Raw genomic sequence first — 21,187 nt, 5'->3', positions numbered from 1 at the left:
TTTATGTATCAGTTGCATTGGAAATAAGACTCCATGAACTTGAATTCACATAGTTTATAGATTCCATAACTCCTCGTATTCTAGGAGATATACCTCTCTCAAGTTGACCCAAAAATCTCGTCCAAAATTCTACCAATATTTCGACAAACTAAATTCCTTTGATTTACTTAACTTCTAAATCTTCCAATTCTTGTTACACATAAACTTGAACCGTCATATACATGGGATAACATATCTAATATCTCGTAACCTCAAAGACGAATCCCAACACTCGAGACCAATACGACCAATGTACCATATACTTTAATGTATCAAAACGAGAGGCGTAGCGTATTCTTTCTCAATGCGCTTAGCTTCCAACTATTGCATCCTCTAAGAAACATGTTGATGGTCATATTCTATATCAAGGCATGCTCGTAGATTGCTTGTGCAACTTTCCAGAGGGTCCTCAATGCAAGCCTCGATCAAGAGGATCGTAATGGAAACCTCTATGACCGAAGAGATGTGAGGCGCATCTCTTATCTCCTTACTTAACTCTAAGAATCCTTGGAACTTTTCCTACTTATACAAGCTTGCTTACATCATGGGATAGCGAATTTTCTTGAGGTATAACATCCGTCTCCCGTTAGGAACATTCACCCTCGAATGTTAAGGATATCCATTATCATCTCGGACACTTACGACCATTCATTCTTTGGGGGAATATCGTCCAGTCGACTGTGCTAATCTCCACATTTTAAATTCACTTTCAAGGTTGTACATTCTTATCATAAGTGTCTGAACCTTCTTTAGTTATAGTCCCCTATAGCTAGTCTTAATCCTCTCGTGGTTTTTTATCGTCTTATTCTAATAATTCTTCTTTCCTCTTACGTTGATTATTCCTTTCATTACTCATGTTAACTTATTCCCTTTTTTCTTTCTTCTTCTATCATCATGTGGGCTCCTCTGTAACTTAGTTCTTCTGTTAATAATTCTTAGTGGACTTAGCTCTTTCATCTTTGTATCTCATTATTATTGTGCGTAGGAGTCATCAATGAGTATATCGATTATAGCTTCATTTCTATTCCACTTTGTCTTTGTCGTCCACTTAAGAACAGTATTCTCTAAAAAAGGTGGTCACATTTAGCTGTTCCTAATCCGAATTATACTTGTAAGTCCATTATCTTTGGTAATTTAATATATCCATCTATTCCTGAAGCTTATGTCAAGTGTCGAGTCTTTTTTGTGTTGGAGTTACTTTCCTTATAATACTATATATAATATGAGTTGTTTGTAGTTGAGTTCTGTTCTCTTCTCTTCTCCTCTCCTCGAGTAAGTTTATTATTGCATACTGGTTGTTCATGTCGTCCATCAAGATCGTATAGGTTGTGGTATACATCCTTCTTGGAGTCGCTATTTTTATCCTCTGTCCTGCACTACCTATAACATTCCCTCTGTGTCACGACCCAACCCTGTGGGCCGCGACTGGTATCCTAACTGGATACCCATACGTACCTACCTGACAGAATCGGCGTACCAGACAGAATATTTCAAATAGGTGTTTACAGATTCAAGCCAATACAGATACGGCGCGCGCGAAAATATATATATACATATGCATACTGAAACTTTTTCATAAGCCGATGAGGCTAACATAGCAGACGGAGTCACAAAATCGTACGCACCTACCTGAACAGATGTAACCCGTAACCCACATACATATCTAAAGGCCTCTAACAGACATACAGAATCAGATGACGGGACAGGGCCCCGCCGTACCCAGAATAGTCATACATACAGAATATACAGATGTCAGAAGATATATACCAAAAGTATTTGCTCCGGATCAAAGGAGCTCTTCAAAATAGCAGAATCTGAGTCCTAGACTGGCGGTGTATCTCCAGGTGCGTCTGTACCTGCGGGCATGTAACGCAGCCCCCGAAGAACCGGGGGTCAGTACGAAAAATGTACCGAGTATGTAAAGCGGAAATGTATCAAACATAATCATAATCTGGACCAGAAACACAGAAATGTAATAGACAGAATCATAAGCCGTACAGACAGACGGAAGTATACCGGACAGAGTCACAATCCAGACGGACAGACAGAATCATGGTCCAGACTGACAGACAGAATCATAATACATACGGACAGACAGACGTGTGCCGGACAGAATTATGCATGCAGAGTCATACCGAATCATACAGAGTCATGTGCTTATATAAATGCTGATAGCACATACATACATATGTACAGATCCCGGCCCTGTCACGGGGGCGCGGTAAACAGAACCCGGCCCTCTTAGTACGGGACGCGGTGGACAGACAGAATCAGATAATGTGCCATCCTGGCCGCCATCCCCATACACAGATCATAATATCATACTGATATAAACAGATCCCGGCCCGCACACCGAGGGACGCGGTGAACAATGCAGAGGAATATGCACGATAACAGAACCTGGCCCGGGACGCAGTGAAGGAAGCATTGAGACATCCACGAATAGATTAATGAGAAACCACACACATACAGACTCAATCAAACTGAAGTATGCCAAGCGGCGAGTCAAATCAGAGTATTCGGATGGTATTCATAATACGCGCCTATATCCTACTTGGGAAGGCACGACAGATTATCACCAGAATCATATTTCCAGATGTCAAAACCATTTTGTAAGATTTATATAAAAAGTAGTCATATCGTGATCAGAATAATAGTCCAGATGTTACTTGTGAAAATCGGACAGAAATGAGACAATTTAGATCATACAATAGGTATCGGGGCCCCGTGGGCCCACCTCGGACCAACTCGAGGCGACATACGTAAACTACTGATAATAGACCTTATGAGGTCATCCATAATCATATGGAAGTATTCCGACTCCGTTTAGGAAAGTTTTATACAAAAGTTCACTTTAGGGACAAGTTATAAGAAAAATGATTCAATCTTACTGAAGGAATTGGAGCGGATTTCCATCTCGAATTCCGAGGTACGGAGTCGTACTTAAGGCTCGTGGCCGAGCCTATTACGTTCAGAACATGCCTAAGAATGAAGGGGTAGGCTTTACATACCTCGATTGCGTCTTACGCTCGCTTGGCTTCGATTCCAATTTCATCCAGAATCTACAAATGGTCAAGTTTACCAATTGTCAATTCAAGCCTTTAGGATTCCATACTTAATCACATAATTGCCTACCGAAATTTCGGCAGCATTTCCCCTATATATATAACATCCCCGAGACTTAGCTCGGCTTAATATATCAACACAGCAACCCAACAATTCAACAACAACATCGATAACAACATCAAATATCACAAAACACATAATATGGCATAACTAACCATCTTTCCGACATAACACAATATCTTTCATTCCGACCTTACACTACCAAACCAACCTTAATATTTCCATATTCATCATTAGTCATGATCATTACAACGCAAATCGGAAGCATTTCATATCCTTTCTACAATATATTCACAAGGTATACACGATATAAAAACTTTTCACCAAAACCATAATTCATCTAAAATTCCCAATCTTCAACATAATCGTTCATAATGCATTCTTAACTTCCAATTTCATTAATGAATATCGTGATTTGCACCTTACCACTTTCATTTCCATATATACATAAACTACAATAAAGTTGCATATTTCCTACAACAACTTAACAACAAACTTTCCATAACAACAAGAACCATTTTCCTTCCATTCACTTCACCACAACACAATCATCATACTAAGGAAATTTAATTTATCCTCCACCATCAACACAACACCACACGGCTACATTCTATATTTCCAATTTCCGTCGAATTCATTCAACTTTCATTTCCAATATAATTTCTATCATAACCACAACTAGACTACAACATAAAATTCAATTCATGTTGGCTACACATCAAGGTACCCACACGGCCACACAAGCATATATATAAATACCATGCAAACTTGCATATTTTCATAGTTTCTACTCATTCCTACATTCCACAACATAAACAAAGCTTCATAACATGAAAAGAACATAAGATTCTTACCTTTTTCCCAACAAATTCTCCTTGCTACCGAAGATAGTTTCTTGCCAAAATAATTGTACCACTTTGTAGAGAACCTTGCACTTGGTAATAATCCCACAAGAAATGAATTTTTGAACCAAGGATTAAGCTCCAAGAATTTTTTCCCTTTTCTTTCCTTTCTTTCTCTCTTGGCCGTGACCTCTTCTTCTTTTTCTCTTCTTGTTCTTTCTTTGTTTTTCTTGAATCTTCTTTGGATATAGATGAATATATAATGTCACATGGGAATTAATTAGTTCCATGGACTTGGGCCATGTATGGCCGGTTGGGCCTCACTTTCTTATTTTTTTTTTAGTCCAATTGGCTACATTTTTGTAATTCATGAAGCAAGTTTCCAAAATTCCAATTTTTCCCTTGGCCACCTTTCGTAATTCCACACCAATGTATTCACAACCAACACATTCATACCAAGTAAGGTCCAAATATGGCCTTATTCATTACAAGTGAAGTTATCTCGAATTTTTCGAATATACAAAAATACCGGATGTAACATCCTCCTCCCCCTTTAAAACATTCGTCCTGGAATGTTAAATTGACCTCATGGGGCGTCATACTATTTCGGGAGGGTCCTTTTTATAATCGCCCTTTGTCGACTTTTCGATACGGATTCTTTACCAATATGGCGGAGTAATTCTTCACATTACTGACTCATATGCTCTCATAACGTGTTTTCTCATATCCCATGTAATCGCTGGGCCATGAATTGTATTCTAGTAACAGATGAATGCTTTTCGCTCTTTCACAGACATTGTGTCCCTTCTTCCTTTCCTTCTAAGCTTTTCAGACATCATAATCCATATCCCTTCTTGATACACTCCTCGGTTCCTTCCACATCATAGTATTCCCATGTCATACCAATCAGATTCACAACTGGGATCGGGCGCATAGAAGCATATCGGACAGATTCGCAAACGGAGGCAGACGTACTAAATTATGGCAGACAGATTCGTAGTCAGAATCAGACCTATGGGAGTATGTCAGACAGATCCGTGTTCAGAGTCAGACGGACAGAAATGTATCAGACAGATTCGTGATCAAAGTCAGACGTACAGAGATGTATCAGACGGATTCGTTATCAGAGTCGGACATACAGAGATGTATCGGACAGACTCGTAATCAGAGTTAGACATACGGAGATATGTCAGACAGATTCATATCCAGAGTCAATCGGACAGAGGTATATCAGAAGGAAACGTAATCGGATTCAGAAGTACAGAGGCGTAATAGACAGAGCCTTATCAGAATCAGAGGTGTAGAAGTACAACAAACAGAGTTTTGATTAGAATCAGACCACTCCTATTAAGGCTCCAGTGATTCACGAAAATTTCCCTTTGTCGGCATCTCGTTATTCACTCCGACCATTGTGTCACAGATTATCTCATCGGAACCTGTTCACTCATTCATAAACTTGTTCGTCAAATTGTCGTACAAATCTTCTTACACGTCGCTTGTCAACTCTTTCAAGGATTCCGTTTATTCACATTTCTTATTCTTCATCTTTCCTACTATCCATACTCATTTTCTTTTTCGGATATCGTCGCACTAGACTAAGTGGTAACGTAACCGGAGTTTATCTATTATATATTTTTGACAACATTCGTATCCTCGTCTTTGCTTCGTTTCATGTATTTGGTTTAGTAAAACCTTTCGTCTATCACAACATTAGTCGCCGGGACTCGTCTCTTGATTCACGTGGGCACCAGACGAAGATCATACATATACAAATACACACTTACATATACATTTACTAATATCTTACTTGCTAACGTCTCCGACCGTTATTCAAATTCGCTCAATTTCTCGAGCGGTATTGCGCTTCTTCTTCTCGCCCATTTAGTCCGCATCGGTCTGCGCGACTCCTGTAAGGGCACTAGTTACTCCACACATTCGCTTTTTTTTTTCTTTAGGTTACCCCAAGTTTCCATTTATATCTATCATACTTACACTTGTGAAAAATTTTGCATTACTTCCCAGGGGGGTCACCCATCCCAGAATTGCTCTGGCTTTAGCACGTTTAACCTCGAAACGTTCATGCATTTTGGCGCGTTACGGCTAATATAATTTCGTCGATTGCCCCGCACGACCTTTGTCACGTAATTTAGGGCAGATCAGGGTCTTAATAAATATTTGGGAAATTCTCATAGTGGGTCCCACCCCGGGCTAGACCATACAATTTCCATATCGCCCTTCCGAATTCTCAATGTCTATCAGGTTAACAATTACCTTGCTCTTATTAATACCCAGAAGAAGAAAATCACATAATATGATAAAGTGTAGACCCATTCATACACATATTCCTCAAGAAAAGATCACTAACATACCTGGGTGTGCGCTTGAAGACGCTCCTGGGTCCTGCCGGCCGGTCAATGCAAATACGCGGTTCGAAGGACCGCTGTAACCAGAAGCTGCACCACGACCTCTGCCACGACTCGCTGGCGCTGGTGCTGGTGCTGGGGCTCCTCGCCCCGTGGGGCGGATGGCTGCCGAAGGAGAAGATGAGCCACCAACTGACCCAGCAGGCTGGACTGAACCTGAACCACCCTTATGCGGGCACTCTCTGACACGATGATCTGGGCTCCCACAAAAATAACAAGCGCCTGTAGCGCGATAACACTCCCCCGGGTGGGGTCTCCCACAGTAAGAACAAGGGGGCATAGGTGGCCTCGATTGATCAGGACCTCTGCTCACCTGTGAGCCTGGAACTCTAGAGCTCTGTCCTGAGAACTGTGGGGGCGTACTGTGTGCTGGCTGGGACGAATACATGTTACCCTGCTGCTGAGAAAACTCGCTCTGAAATCCCCCTAAATACCCGGCCGATCTGGCTCTCTTAGGCCGGCTCCTGTCGTGACCCCTATCAGGCCGACGTTCCCTACGTCGGTCCTCCATGCCCTGGGCGTGCGCCTGTACCCGGGCAATATGCATCCCTGGCTGAGAAGCCACCGCCAGGAAACTATCAATCAAATAAGGGTCCAGCCCCATCACGTACCGGTGCACCCTGTCGGCCATCTCAGCTACTATAGCGGGTGCATACCTAGCCAGTGAGTCAAACTCTAGGCTATACTCTCGAACACTTTTACCGTTCTGTCTCAAGTTCAAGAATCGATCAACCCTAGCTCTCCGCAGCTCTGGAGGTAGAAAATGATCAAGAAAGGACTTAGTAAACTCGGCCCATACTGCTGGGGGAGCATCGTCACCCCTGGATAGCTGCCAGGACTCATACCAGTTCGCCGCTACCTCATATAACCGATACGAAGCCAACTCGACGGACTCAGTCGGCGAAGCCTTAATCAACCGTATCGTACTCTCCATCTTTCTAATGAACTACTGGGGTCCTCTTCGGGTTTTGTCCCGGAGAATTCTGGAGGATTACATGTCAAAAACGCACGAGCCCTGGAGCTTTCATATCTGTCTGCACGACCACCCCAAAATCCATGCCTGCGAACCTGCTCTGTCATCAGTGTGGTCAATAACTGAACCGCATCTCGCATGGCCCTGTCCTCCGCCCCTGGCTGTGGAGCTGGAGGCTCGGGCACTGGAACCCCGGGAGCTCGCGGTGGAGCCGCCCTCTGATCAGCAGCTGCTGCTGCACCAATCTCCTCTGATAAGGGCGGTGTAACAGAGCCGGCTGACAGGGGCTCATCCTCAAGCGCTAACCGCGCACTGGCCCTGGTAACTCTCTGGGCCCGGCTGGTTTCTCATACCTCGACCCCCGCTTTGCCCTTCTGGGCAGCTGTTGCCTTCTTCGGAGGCATCGCTGAAAACATAACAAATCGTCAGGAGGGGATCATCCTACTAATACAGTTCTATCGCACGATCTAAGATTCAAAGAAGGGTAACATCCTAGATGCCCTGTAGCCTCATGTTTATAGATGTGGTGCACAACACACCGATAAACAAGACTCTACTAGACACGGCCTGTAGACATACCGAGGACTAACCGCTCTGATACCACATCTGTCACGACCCAACCCCGTGGGCCGCGACTGGTATCCTAACTGGATACCTATACGTACCTACCTGACAGAATCGGCGTACCAGACAGAATATTTCAAATAGGTGTTTACAGATTCAAGCCAATACAGACATGGCGCGCGCGAAAATATATATATACATATGCATACTGAAACTTTTGCATAAGTCGACGAGGCTAACATAGCAGACGGAGTCACAAAATCGTACGCACCTACCTGAACAGATGTAACCCGTAACCCACATACATATCTACAGGCCTCTAACAGACATACAGAATCAGATGACGGGAGAGGGCCCCGCCGTACCCAGAATTGTCATACATACAGAATATACAGATGTCAGAAGATATATACCAAAAGTATTCGCTCCGGATCAAAGGATCTCTTCAAAATAGCAGAATCTAAGTCCTAGACTGGCGGCGTATCTCCAGGTGCGTCTGTACCTGCGGGCATGTAACGCAGCCCCCGAAGAACCGGGGGTCAGTACGAAAAATGTACCGAGTATGTAAAGCGGAAATGTATCAAACATAATCATAATCTGGACCAGAAACACAGAAATGTAATAGACAGAATCATAAGCCGTACAGACAGACGGAAGTATACCGGACAGAGTCACAATCCAGACGGACAGACAGAATCATGGTACAGACTGACAGACAGAATCATAATACATACGGACAGACAGAATCACAATACATACGGACAGACAGACGTGTGCCGGACAGAATTATGCATGCAGAGTCATACCGAATCATACAGAATCATACAGAGTCATGTGCTTATATAAATGTTGATAGCACATACATACATACATACAGATCCCGGCCCTGTCACGGGGGCGCGGTAAACAGAACCCGGCCCTCTTAGTACGGGACGCGGTGGACAGACAGAATCAGATAATGTTCCATCCTGGCCGCCATCCCCATACACAAATCATAATATCATACTGATATAAACAGATCCCGGCTCGCACACCGAGGGACGCGGTGAACAATGCAGAGGAATATGTACGATAACAGAACCTGGCCCGGGACGCAGTGAAGGAAGCATTGAGACATCCACGAATAGATTAATGAGAAACCACACACATACAGACTCAATCAAACTGAAGTATGCCAAGCGGCGAGTCAAGTCAGAGTATTCGGATGGTATTCATAATACGCGTCTACATCCTACTTGGGAAGGCACGACAGATTATCACCAGAATCATATTTCCAGATGTCAAAACCATTTTGTAAGATTTATATAAAAAGTAGTCATACCGTGATCAGAATAATAGTCCAGATGTTACTTGTGAAAATCGGACAGAAATGAGACAATTTAGATCATACAATAGGTATCGGGGCCCCGTGGGCCCACCTCGGACCAACTCGAGGCGACATACGTAAATTACTGATAATAGACCTTATGAGGTCATCCATAATCATATGGAAGTATTCCGACTCCGTTTAGGAAAGTTTTATACAAAAGTTCACTTTAGGGACAAGTTATAAGAAAAATGATTCAATCTTACTGAAGGAATTGGAGCGGATTTCCATCTCGAATTCCGAGGTACGGAGTCGTACTTAAGGCTCGCGGCCGAGCCTATTACGTTCAGAACATGCCTAAGAATGAAGGGGTAGCCTTTACATACCTCGATTGCGTCTTACGCTCGCTTGGCTTCGATTCCAATTTCATCCAGAATCTACAAATGGTCAAGTTTACCAATTGTCAATTCAAGCCTTTAGGATTCCATACTTCATCACATAATTGCCTACCGAAATTTCGGCAGCATTTCCCCTATATATATAACATCCCCGAGACTTAGCTCGGCTTAATATATCAACACAACAACCCAACAATTCAACAACAACATCGATAACAACATCAAATATCACAAAACACATAATATGGCATAACTAGCCATCTTTCCGACATAACACAATATCTTTCATTCCGACCTTACACTACCAAACCAATCTTAATATTTCCATATTCATCATTAGTCATGATCATTACAACGCAAATAGGAAGCATTTCATATCCTTTCTAATATATATTCACAACGTATACACAATATACAAACTTTTCACCAAAACCATAATTCATCTAAAATTCCCAATCTTCAACATAATCGTTCATAATGCATTCTTAACTTCCAATTTCATTAATGAATATCATGATTTGCACCTTACCACTTTCATTTCCATATATACATAAACTACAAAAAAGTTGCATATTTACAACAACAACTTAACAACAAACTTTCCATAACAACAAGAACCATTTTTCTTCCATTCACTTCACCACAACACAATCATCATACTAAGGAAATTTAATTTATCCTCCACCATCAACACAACACCACACGGCTACATTCTATATTTCCAATTTCCATCGAATTCATTCAACTTTCATTTCCAATATAATTTCTATCATAACCACAACTAGACTACAACATAAAATTCAATTCATGTTGGCTACACATCAAGGCACCCACACGGCCACACAAGCATATATATAAATACCATGCAAACTTGCATATTTTCATAGTTTCTACTCATTCCTACATTCCACAACATAAACAAAGCTTCATAACATGAAAAGAACATAAGATTCTTACCTTTTTCCCAACAAATTCTCCTTGCTACCAAAGATAGTTTCTTGCCAAACTAATTGTACCACTTTGTAGAGAACCTTGCACTTGGTAATAATCCCACAAGAAATGAATTTTTGAACCAAGGATTAAGCTCCAAGAATTTTTTCCCTTTTCTTTCCTTTCTTTCTCTCTTGGCCGTGACCTCTTCTTCTTTTTCTCTTCTTGTTCTTTCTTTGTTTTTCTTGAATCTTCTTTGGATATAGATGAATATATAATGTCACATGGGAATTAATTAGTTCCATGGACTTGGGCCATGTATGGCCGGTTGGGCATCCCATTTTGGGCCTCACTTTCTTATTTGTTTTTTGAGTCCAATTGGCTACATTTTTGTAATTCGTGAAGCAAGTTTCCAAAATTCCTATTTTGCCCTTGGCCACCTTTCGTAATTCGACACCAATGTATTCGCGACCGACACATTCATACCAAGTAAGGTCCAAATATGGCCGTATTCATTGCAAGTCAAGTTATCTCGAATTTTTCGAATATACAAAAATACCGGATGTAACACTCTGAATAGTCGAAAACGGGTTCCTTTCTTACTAATGACTCTATGTTGCTATCTTTGCTCTCTTTTCTTGCTTATATCTTTGCTTGTCTTGAGTACTTCCCATTTTCCTTTAGCCTAATTCCATTTTCAAGATCCCTAATTCTCCTTGTCCACTTATATCTTTTTGCTCATTCCTTGTCCACTTCCTTTCTGGTTGCTACCTGCGCAGTATATCTCTTTTACATTCATCATAGAATTTGTTTAGAAACACGTGTTTCTCACGAGTCATTATTCAAAATTTGTCGGTATTCTGAATCTGTCGAAGTCTACAATATATTAACTACTTTTGTTAGTCACTCCCTTGGCATCTCTTGAGTGTTCTTTCAAGAAGTAAAAGTGAATCACCATACTAGTTTTATTCTTCTAGATACCTGTCACGCCCCAAACCATGGCCAGGGAAAAACACAACACTCAGTGCCTTACTACATGTGACCGAGCAAACCACATGGCTTACTGAATCATCATGAGGCATAACATAAGCGGAATATAACATCAAATGTGATGAGCTTTTACAAAATATGAGATGTCATAATAATTTAATGAAATACTTGTTTAAATCATGAATACAAAAATATCATAAATTGAGTCAAAGGTAGATACACAACTCTGAGTATCTAACATAGATGACTGACTAGTCTATGAAAATTTGAACATGAACAAGAATCTGCTAAAAAACATTATTGGGACAAGGCCCTCAGCATACCTTTAATGCATGACTAATCGGTAATAGATAACTGACAAAACCCCGAAAGAGATGGGGCTCACCCACAAGCTTGTTATACCCCGTACTTACGGAGAAGCACTTATCAAATTTGAGCGTAAGTATGTTAAACTATGGCTAAGTAAAACAACTTTGGAGTATAAGGGACGAAGCATTATTAACTACATTTTATGAGTAAAGGATGCATATGAGGAATTCCGGAAGGCCCTATAAGTAATTGAGTGGATGGAGTTGCGTTATTATGACTTTGGAAAAAGATGAGCGTTATTTTGAACAACAAAGTATGAGCCAAATTGGGGAAAGAATATATTTTAGTATATGAGGAGTTTTGAAGTAAAGCAAGAGCCTAAATTGAATTTCATGAAGTCTAGTTTCCAACGCAACAAACCGCTCGTCGATACAACGTCGGAGTAGAGAATTATGGACGTTACAAGTCAGGCTGGCAGAGCAGAAACGCGCAGCTACAGTGCGCAACACGCGCAACTACAGTTCGCGAAAAGTTCTAGGTCGGTGGAAACCGACCCTAGAACAATATATAAAGGGGATTTACCCCTTATTTTCATTCAACCGCCTCCCCAAACCTTCCCTAACCCCCTAGAACATTCTCCCAACTTCCTCCATAATGTTTTTAGCCCAAATCAAGTGAAACCTCGGGATTTAGGCTCGAGAAGTGTAGAAGGTCTTGTAGTTCTTGTTCTAAACAACGAATCTCAACGAATCAAAGGAGTCCGCCGAAGATAAATAAGATTTCAAGCTCTACCAACCTTGATTAAGGTAAGGATATTCTTTACTATGGATATTATGAATTGTATCATGGAAATTTAGTTGTTAAAGCTTCGTAAAGTCTAGTGATTGGTTGATAAATTGGGGAAAAATCATGTTGGGATGTTTTATTGAGCATATTGATGTTGATAATGATGTTGTTGATATTGATGTTGCTATTGTTGTTGTTTTGTTGGTATTGTGATTTCGGGCTAGGGATATAAACAGGGGAGATGCTGCTCGAATTTCGGCAGATTCTAAAAGGATTTAGTTTGAAGGCTTAAGATAAGCATGTGACAATAAGCCTAACAATAGTATGAATTCTATTGAATGTAGATTTACGAGCTTGGGAGGACAAGCATTAAGTAGTTAAAGCTAAGGCGACCAAAAAGGTATGTTAAGGCTAGTCCCTTTCTTTCTAAAAGGCATGATTCTTTTCTTATGAACCCATACATGTTTTCCATAATATCTTTATTCCAAAAAAGCTAGAATTTCATGATTCTCAAAGTTCTTATAGTGCTAAAGATAGATGTTTTCTATGATGATAATCATGATGATGATGATGATCCCATTCTAGAGATTCCAAAGCTTATGGATTTGATGCTATTATGAGATTATTGATCTAATTTCATGATTTTATTCATTTTTGTTGATCTCACCTTATTATAGTTGTTCCTTCAAGGTGAGATAAAGTGATGATGATTGCTCCATAATATAAATCGGAGGTTAACGACCTTACGTCACTCCGATAGAGTTGTAGCTTTTAATTGGGCTCTCATGCATGCTTTATATATATATATATATATATATATATATGTATGTATATTTTCTCACACTGTGCCTATATGGCCGGGCAGCACCACTACGGTGGGCGGCTATGGATAATGATAATAACATCGTGCCTATATGGCCATGCAGCACCACTTCGGTGGGCGGCTAAGGATAATGATGATAACACCGTGCCTATATGGCCCGGCAGCACCACCAGTGGGCGGCGTGCGATGGTTACCCCGGACACGAGCTAATAATGATAATATGTTTGATATGCATGAAAAGTGTTTTCTTTAAAAAGCTAAGCATGCATGATATCCGCCTTACGAGGCAATTAGAAGTACAGGTTATCTCTTTATCTTATATTATGTTCCATATCTCTTGTTATGTTGTTATTCATGCCTTACATACTCAGTACATTATTCGTACTGACGTCCTTTTGTTTGGGGACGTTGTGCTCATGCCGCAGATAGGCAGGGAGACGGATCAGATCCGTCGTTGCTTTATCAGCGGATTCTCAGGAGCACTCCACTTACTTCGGAGCTGCAGTCTACTAGTATTGATCTTTACAGTCACTTGTATTCTATGTAGAGGCTTGTAGACATGTGTGTACAGTTAGACATTTCATAACCCTACCGATTCATATTGTTCTATGATATTTTGGCAGCCTTGTTGGCTTGTGATGATGAGTATAATTGTTGAGGATTATATATAAATGTGCCATTATGTTGTGGCATATGACCTTACAGATCATAATACCCATGAGCTATCTTTATGGTCTACCTAGAGATGATTATGAGATGCATGTTCAGAGGTGCTTGGTAGGCTAGATCCGGGTGCCTGTCATGGCCCTCTGGTTGAGTCGTGAAAACGATGATACGTGTAGAGTCCTACTAAGCAGATGTGTTGCCCTATAAATCTGTACCTACATCGTGAAATGTATGCCCCCGGGCAATAAAAGGGGATGTCGGCACAATGAATGTACTGGTATGTAAAGAAACTGAACGAAATAACATGGGACATGAAAATAACATCATAGAGACTGAACTGAAACATGATCATGAACATGAGTACATATACATATATAACATGTGTAAAGTATCGTGAGTAGGGAGAGCAGTAAATACTGACAACATGGTCTGGTACTTGCGTCCTACCAGCAGAACACTCATACCTGGCTAGGGACATGATATTTAATAATATTATGAAAGGATCCAGTCATTATGAGAGACCGTCCTAAGCATGAGTGGAGCGATCCTCATCCTACGGTGGCTACGTAGTTTCAGGCTGCTTGATGCCTTCTCGTTAATTAATGCAACTCCCACAAACATGAACATGGAAAATAAATGGCACTTGCTGCCCATGGCTTTTCATGAATCTTAACTTGCACATACATGGGAATCATTTGTATTATTCTTGCATGAACTTATAAAACATATATAACTTTTCTGGAAAATATCATAATAGTTCATAAACTTGCATGTAAGAACCCATGGAATGCAAAGTATGGGTTTTCATGGATTACGGACAGATCTCTATAATGATGTATCAAGAACACAATGAAGAATTTATAACAATTTAATACATAATATAACATGGGGCATGGACCTAGGGTTATCATGAATGGTTAAGAACCTTAGTTTTCATAAAGCTTCATACTTTATGGAAAAAGAAACGTGGGGAAGAACAATGATGTTCCCAGACGTAGATAACAACCCTACATACCTGGTAATGCTCCAAACTTATATTAAAAATATGTTCTTGGAAGAAGAATCCCAAAGCCTAGTCTTGAATTCCCTTTAATTAGGTTTTCTTGAAAACCCTAGAGTAGGAACAATGATTTCATGCTTAGATTTCATAAACATATGTTAGAATTGATTTGAAAGGGCTTGGACAGACTTACCTTGATGTTTTGGTGATGGAGGAGAGGAACAGGTCGTTCGAGGGTTTAGGGACTTGTAAAAATAAAAATTAGAACTGAAACCAGGTATTTATAGTTTCTGGTGCGAAGTGGGAAGTACGGACCAAAATACGGTTCGCATTCTGAATTACGATCCGTAAACCTGGACCATAATTAAGCATGTTCAACAGGACAGAAACACTGTATCACCTCCTTCCCAAATACGACCATCAAATACGAGTCATATTTCAAAATACGGTCCGTATTTAACAATATATATTCGCCAAGCCAAATTCCAGAATGCACAGTGATTTAGATGCCAAGTTACGATTTGAAACACAGGTCGTATACTAAAATACAGTCCATATTCTGGGCGTAAATTCCCATCTGAGAACTGAAGAGAAATTTCCAATTTTCACTTTCTTTATCTGATTTTCTAAGTCTAGAATCATGGTCAAAGATTAAGTTAAGGGTCTGGGGTGTTACAATACCTGAACTCGTCGGTTCTTTTTCACGCTTACTTACTCTAGATATCTTTTGTCTTTATCAGTTAATAATCTTATAGTCATCGCCTCTATACCCGCTTACTAAATCAACTCTGTAAATCTTTTGTTACGTACCGATATCGTTTCATCTTTTAGCCTTTCAAAGGTATGTAATAGTTAGGTACCCTCTTTTTATCCTTAGAACCTTCTTTGAGTGCCTATCGTCACTTATTTTATTCTTGAACAAAATCCATAATATTCTCATGGTGTATCACCTTAAGGGGTTTTGAATCCTATGTTACTCATGTCCTGCAGTGAACCTCTTAAGAGCACCCCTTCGGGGTAAATACTTGTATCCACGTAATTAATTAACACTTATATTGGTAATCTTCCCTGTACCATATCTATCTTCATATTGAGGTTAATACCTCTCTTCTATCATTCAACTCTGTTCCGTAATCTACCTTATTTTACAACTACCATCTAGGGTCTTCCTGCCCCTTTTTCGTCCTACGACCCATACCTTTTATCATTTCATCCTTACGTCTCTGCCTGTCACATTGCTTCATAATGTCTAAGGTTAATTCCTTTATCATCGTCTGATTTCTACAACCATTAAACCATAGGGTAGATGTCGTTGTCATAATGTTTCTTTCCACGATTTCATTGAGACCCATAGATCGTCTTACACATTAGTTATTTTCGTCAACATAGCTCATGACTAATCCATGTTTCGTTTACTACATAGTCCACAAACTTGCCATCTCTAGATCTGCCTTTTCTTAATATTCTTTTCTTGGGACATTGCCGCATAGCTTACCTGGGATGTGATTTCACTTTTTACCGTCTCTGTATGCACAAAAGATCAGTCCACTAGTCATTCAAGATCATATCTTATTCGTTTTCTTGTCTCGCTTCTCATTCTTTTGCTCAAGTGATTCTGTTAGTAGTGCAATAACCATAAGCATAATCAAGAATGTCTTTGACTTTCCTTTGGTAAAACTATGACCTAAGACTTAGAGTTAATCATTCCATAATCTTATCCAATCAGCTCATACTATCATAGGCACATTCTTCTTTGCTACTCCAATGTATTAGAAATGTGGTAAGGCGTGGTCCTCTGAAATCCCTTGGATAGATGCTGTATAGATATAGAGTCACTTTCTTCCTTATGCATAAGGTATTTTACTCATCAAGTAATCCCATATCTCTCATCATAATCAAATTAGGCACATGTTGCTTATGGTAAAATTCAAAACCTCAATCATGCCATAACATCCCGTAACATTCTTACTTAGTATCGGGATATCCACAAAGTGTGATTTTCTCTCATACTTTGCTCATTGGGTTACTATTACTAGTGGACGTTCTTTTTATTTTCCTCTATTCTACGTTTCCTTCTCTGTCTTTAGCATATTCTTCTTTTTCTGATCACGCATATCACACATATTCGACATTCATCACTTGTCGTTCTTTTGTTTCGTTGATCAATCTTATCTCATTTTCATTATCATAGTCTTCTTCTCTTCCTTTCTGTAATTCTCACTTCCCTTCGTATCAACAATGATAAACTCTTATCGTATAATCATTTTTGGTAAGTTCCAGAATAGATAACCTGAGCTATGACGCATAATGTAACTATAGTCGTAAGTTCAACAAACTACCAAGCAAGGATCGTTAGTATACATACTCCTTTCTGTCCATTGTTTTGAGGCATTGCTAAGTCCTTAGGGCTGGCCCATAATGACTTAAAAGCTTTCCTCTTTAATCATCGAGTGAAATCTAACTTGTCAATCTATATTGATATTACATGCATATGCATATACATGTCAAGTTCATCCCATAGCTCAGTCTTTCGAAAACATATAAGGGTCGGTCAACTTTTTCCCATTTGTGACCTTCTTCTGGGGTACTTATCCCTTTAAATCTTTTCGGCACATAAAATTTCTTTCAACTCCAAGCACATCGTTTCCTCTTCGGATTCTCATTCCTATTCTCTCTCATCTGTCATAGTATCTCATTATTCCCCCTTTCTTATCTAATAGCATCTATTAAACCTGTTCCACAACTGACTTCCAATTTCACCTCTAATTACTTCACTACTAGACCATTTCTTTCTTCTCGTAATAATCCCACTTAAAGATTTCCACAATTTCCCCTAAGTCTTTCAGAAATTTCGCAGAGTTTCCTCTATAATTATAACAATCCCAAACCTGCACACAGCCCAGAAAATACATCGCATGCCTTACGAGGTTGATATAGAAATATATATAGTGTACAACTTAACCATATAGGGCTGATTAAAATAAAAGAATACAAACTAATAGTGTTCGTCTCACAATTCTTCTGGGGTACTTATCCCTTTAAATCTTTTACACCTCAGAAAATTCAATGTTGTTGTGCGGTAAATAGACTAACGCAAGATAAGATGTATATGATGTCCCTACAAGTAAGAAGGGGTACTTAACAATTCCAATTAATATTCCAAAGACATTTGAGGCAGGAGAAGAAAGTTTGTTGAGGAAGGCGAAGTATAAGTCGTGTTTTGGAAATGGTTTTTGCAAAGTACCTAGCTAATGTTGATTTAATAATGTCTTGAGAAAGAGTTATAATACTCCTTAGATGGTTACTGAAGTATTATACAAGTGTCGTGAAGGTTCGACAAGGATTGGAAGTCAAACGAAACAACGGGATCAACTTCGGAAAATGTGAGTTACGGCCACTTATACAGTCCGTATAAGGGACCATATAACCTGTCCAAGAGGGGTCTTTCACTGTAGGTATTATGCAGTCACTTATACGGACCGTATAAGTTATACGGACCGTATAAGGGTCCATATAATCCTCGTCGGGCAGCTTTTAATTTTTATAAAAAGAGACCCCAAGATCTCATTTTTCATTTCACTCATTCTCCACACACCTCTCAAGAGCTCTAGAATATTCCATACACCATACCAACATAAATTCAAGATAGATCAAAGATCAAATACCAAAAATTAGTGGAATCAAGTGCAAGGATGCTAACTAGGGTTAAGGGAAGCCAAGAATCTCTTTGGTGTTGAAGTTGGGTTTTCTCCAAGTGAAGTATTTTCATCCAAATCCCATTCCTACATAATAAAGGTGAGTTTTGTATTCATTTTATGCTAATAAGAGTATTGAATGGTTGAATGAGTTGGATTGAGGAGGAAAGTAGAATATGGAGTTCAAATATGGAAAAAGTGGTATCCTTGAATACTGACTTGACTTGAATGATAGTTCTTGACATGTTATGGATATAATCTTATTATAAATGACAGTAGGGATGTTACATAAGCATTATATGTGAATGAATACGACGTTGGGTGGTAACTATGGTTATGGATGACTTTGAGAGGGAATTTTGAGAATTGAATAATGCCTAGCTTAACAAAGTTTATTGATTATGATATTATGGATGTTGTTATTGATATTTGGGAGTTGTTATATTATATGGAGGAAGTTGTAGAAACAAAGGAAGTGCTGCCCAATTTTCGTTAGCCCTTAGTCACCTTAGCTTAGCTTCAAGTATGTTCCCAGTTATCTAATCTTAGTACGAATTCTCTTGAATGTAGAATCGTGAATTTAGAGGGAAGCTCTTAGTCAGCAAAGTTAGAGAGACGTAAGGATATGTAAGGATAGTCCCTTTCTTTCAAAGGCATGACTGTTGTATTGTGATTTCTCCCCTACATTCCCATGCCCTTCTCACATTCTCGAAGATGAAAGTTAAAGGTCAAGAGCTCATTATGAGATAGAGATGAGATATGTTCTATGACAATGATGATGATAATGAGGCTTTCATGAGTTTGATAATTCTATTTTCTTTATGATTTCATTGATGTTACTTCTTGTTGTTGCCCCACCTTATGTTATTAGTTCTCCCAAGGTGAAGCATAGCCATGATGATTATTCCATAACGTAATCGGAGGTTCCCCATCTTACGTCACTCCGATAGAGTTACAGTTCTTACTTGAGCTCTTATTCATGCTTCATGTTAGGAATTGAATGATGATTACACCGTACCTAGATGGCCAGGAAGCACCGCTAAGGCGGGCGGCTTACTACACCATGTCTATATGGCATGGGTAGACACTACTAATGGGTGGTGTGACATGATTACCCTGGATGCGGGAGGCCCGGACACGGGCTAATGATGTATTTGATTCAGAAAGTTTTCGCATGTATATGTGATATGTTTTAAAGGTAAAAGTGAGTATGTATGATTCCGCTATAAGAGGCAAGCAGTTACAGTTATCTGTTCTTCCTATGCTTTCTATATTTCCTCATTATTTTATCATATATGTCTTACATACTCAGTACATTGTTCTTACTGACGTCCTTTTCTTTTATGGACGCTGTGTTCATGCTCACATGTAGACAGGTAGACGGTGCAGATGCTTAGGAGCTTATTCAGCAGATCACAGGAGCACCCCACTACTCCAGAGGTGCAGCCCATTGGTATATTATTTTGTGTACAGATATGGGGCATGGCGGAGTCCTGTCCCGTCCCTAGGATTCTGGTATTCCATTTAGAGGCTCGTAGATGCATACGTGTGGGTTGTAGATGCTATGTGACCTCTCAGTGTATATTGTGTATATCATTTTTGCAGCCTAGTAGGCTAATGTATATATACATGTTTTGGGAGGTATCTGGAGAATGTTTCATGATAAGTCTTGTGTTGAGAGTGATGTATGCCCAGGTTCAGGATGATAGATAGCATGATGAGTGGTGCTCGGTAGTCAGCTCCGGGTACCCATCATGGCCCACTAGTTGGGTTTTGACATTTCTTTTCCACAGACTGTAACATTGCACCCATACCTTCTACAAACGTACCAATTATACTGATCTTCCCGGAATTAACACTATTCTCATTTGACCCTTGTTCTGCAGATGCTGTCAGTCTAGGATTACTTGAATGATCATCTCCCAATAGTTGCCTATCCCTTATCTGTCCAGTTGATTCCTCCTGAATCTCATACAGGTTCCTCTTGAATCTCATACGGGTTGCGATTGTACATTATAGAGTGGGCTTGAGAATTTACGGATGAGCTGGTATGTTCGGTTATGTCGTAGACTAATAGAGGTCAGTTTTGGACTAAGGTTGTGAACCTTGTATTCATTGTGTAAAAATTGGCTAGATCCTGTACTAGTGATGTTATTACTCGGCTTAGGCGATTGAATAAAAAGGGATGGTCGTGCCAATGGTTAGAGGTATTTAGATTCGATAATTGCGGTAAAAGGAGAATCTTCGAGGACTAGTAACATTAAGGATTTGAGTAGGGGATTAGTAAACATGGATACTTAAAAATGTAGATCGATGA

The sequence above is a fragment of the Lycium barbarum genome, chromosome 8 (genome assembly GCF_019175385.1).
Source record: "Lycium barbarum isolate Lr01 chromosome 8, ASM1917538v2, whole genome shotgun sequence".
Lineage (NCBI taxonomy): Eukaryota > Viridiplantae > Streptophyta > Magnoliopsida > Solanales > Solanaceae > Lycium > Lycium barbarum.
This window is presented reverse-complemented; position numbering follows the sequence as displayed.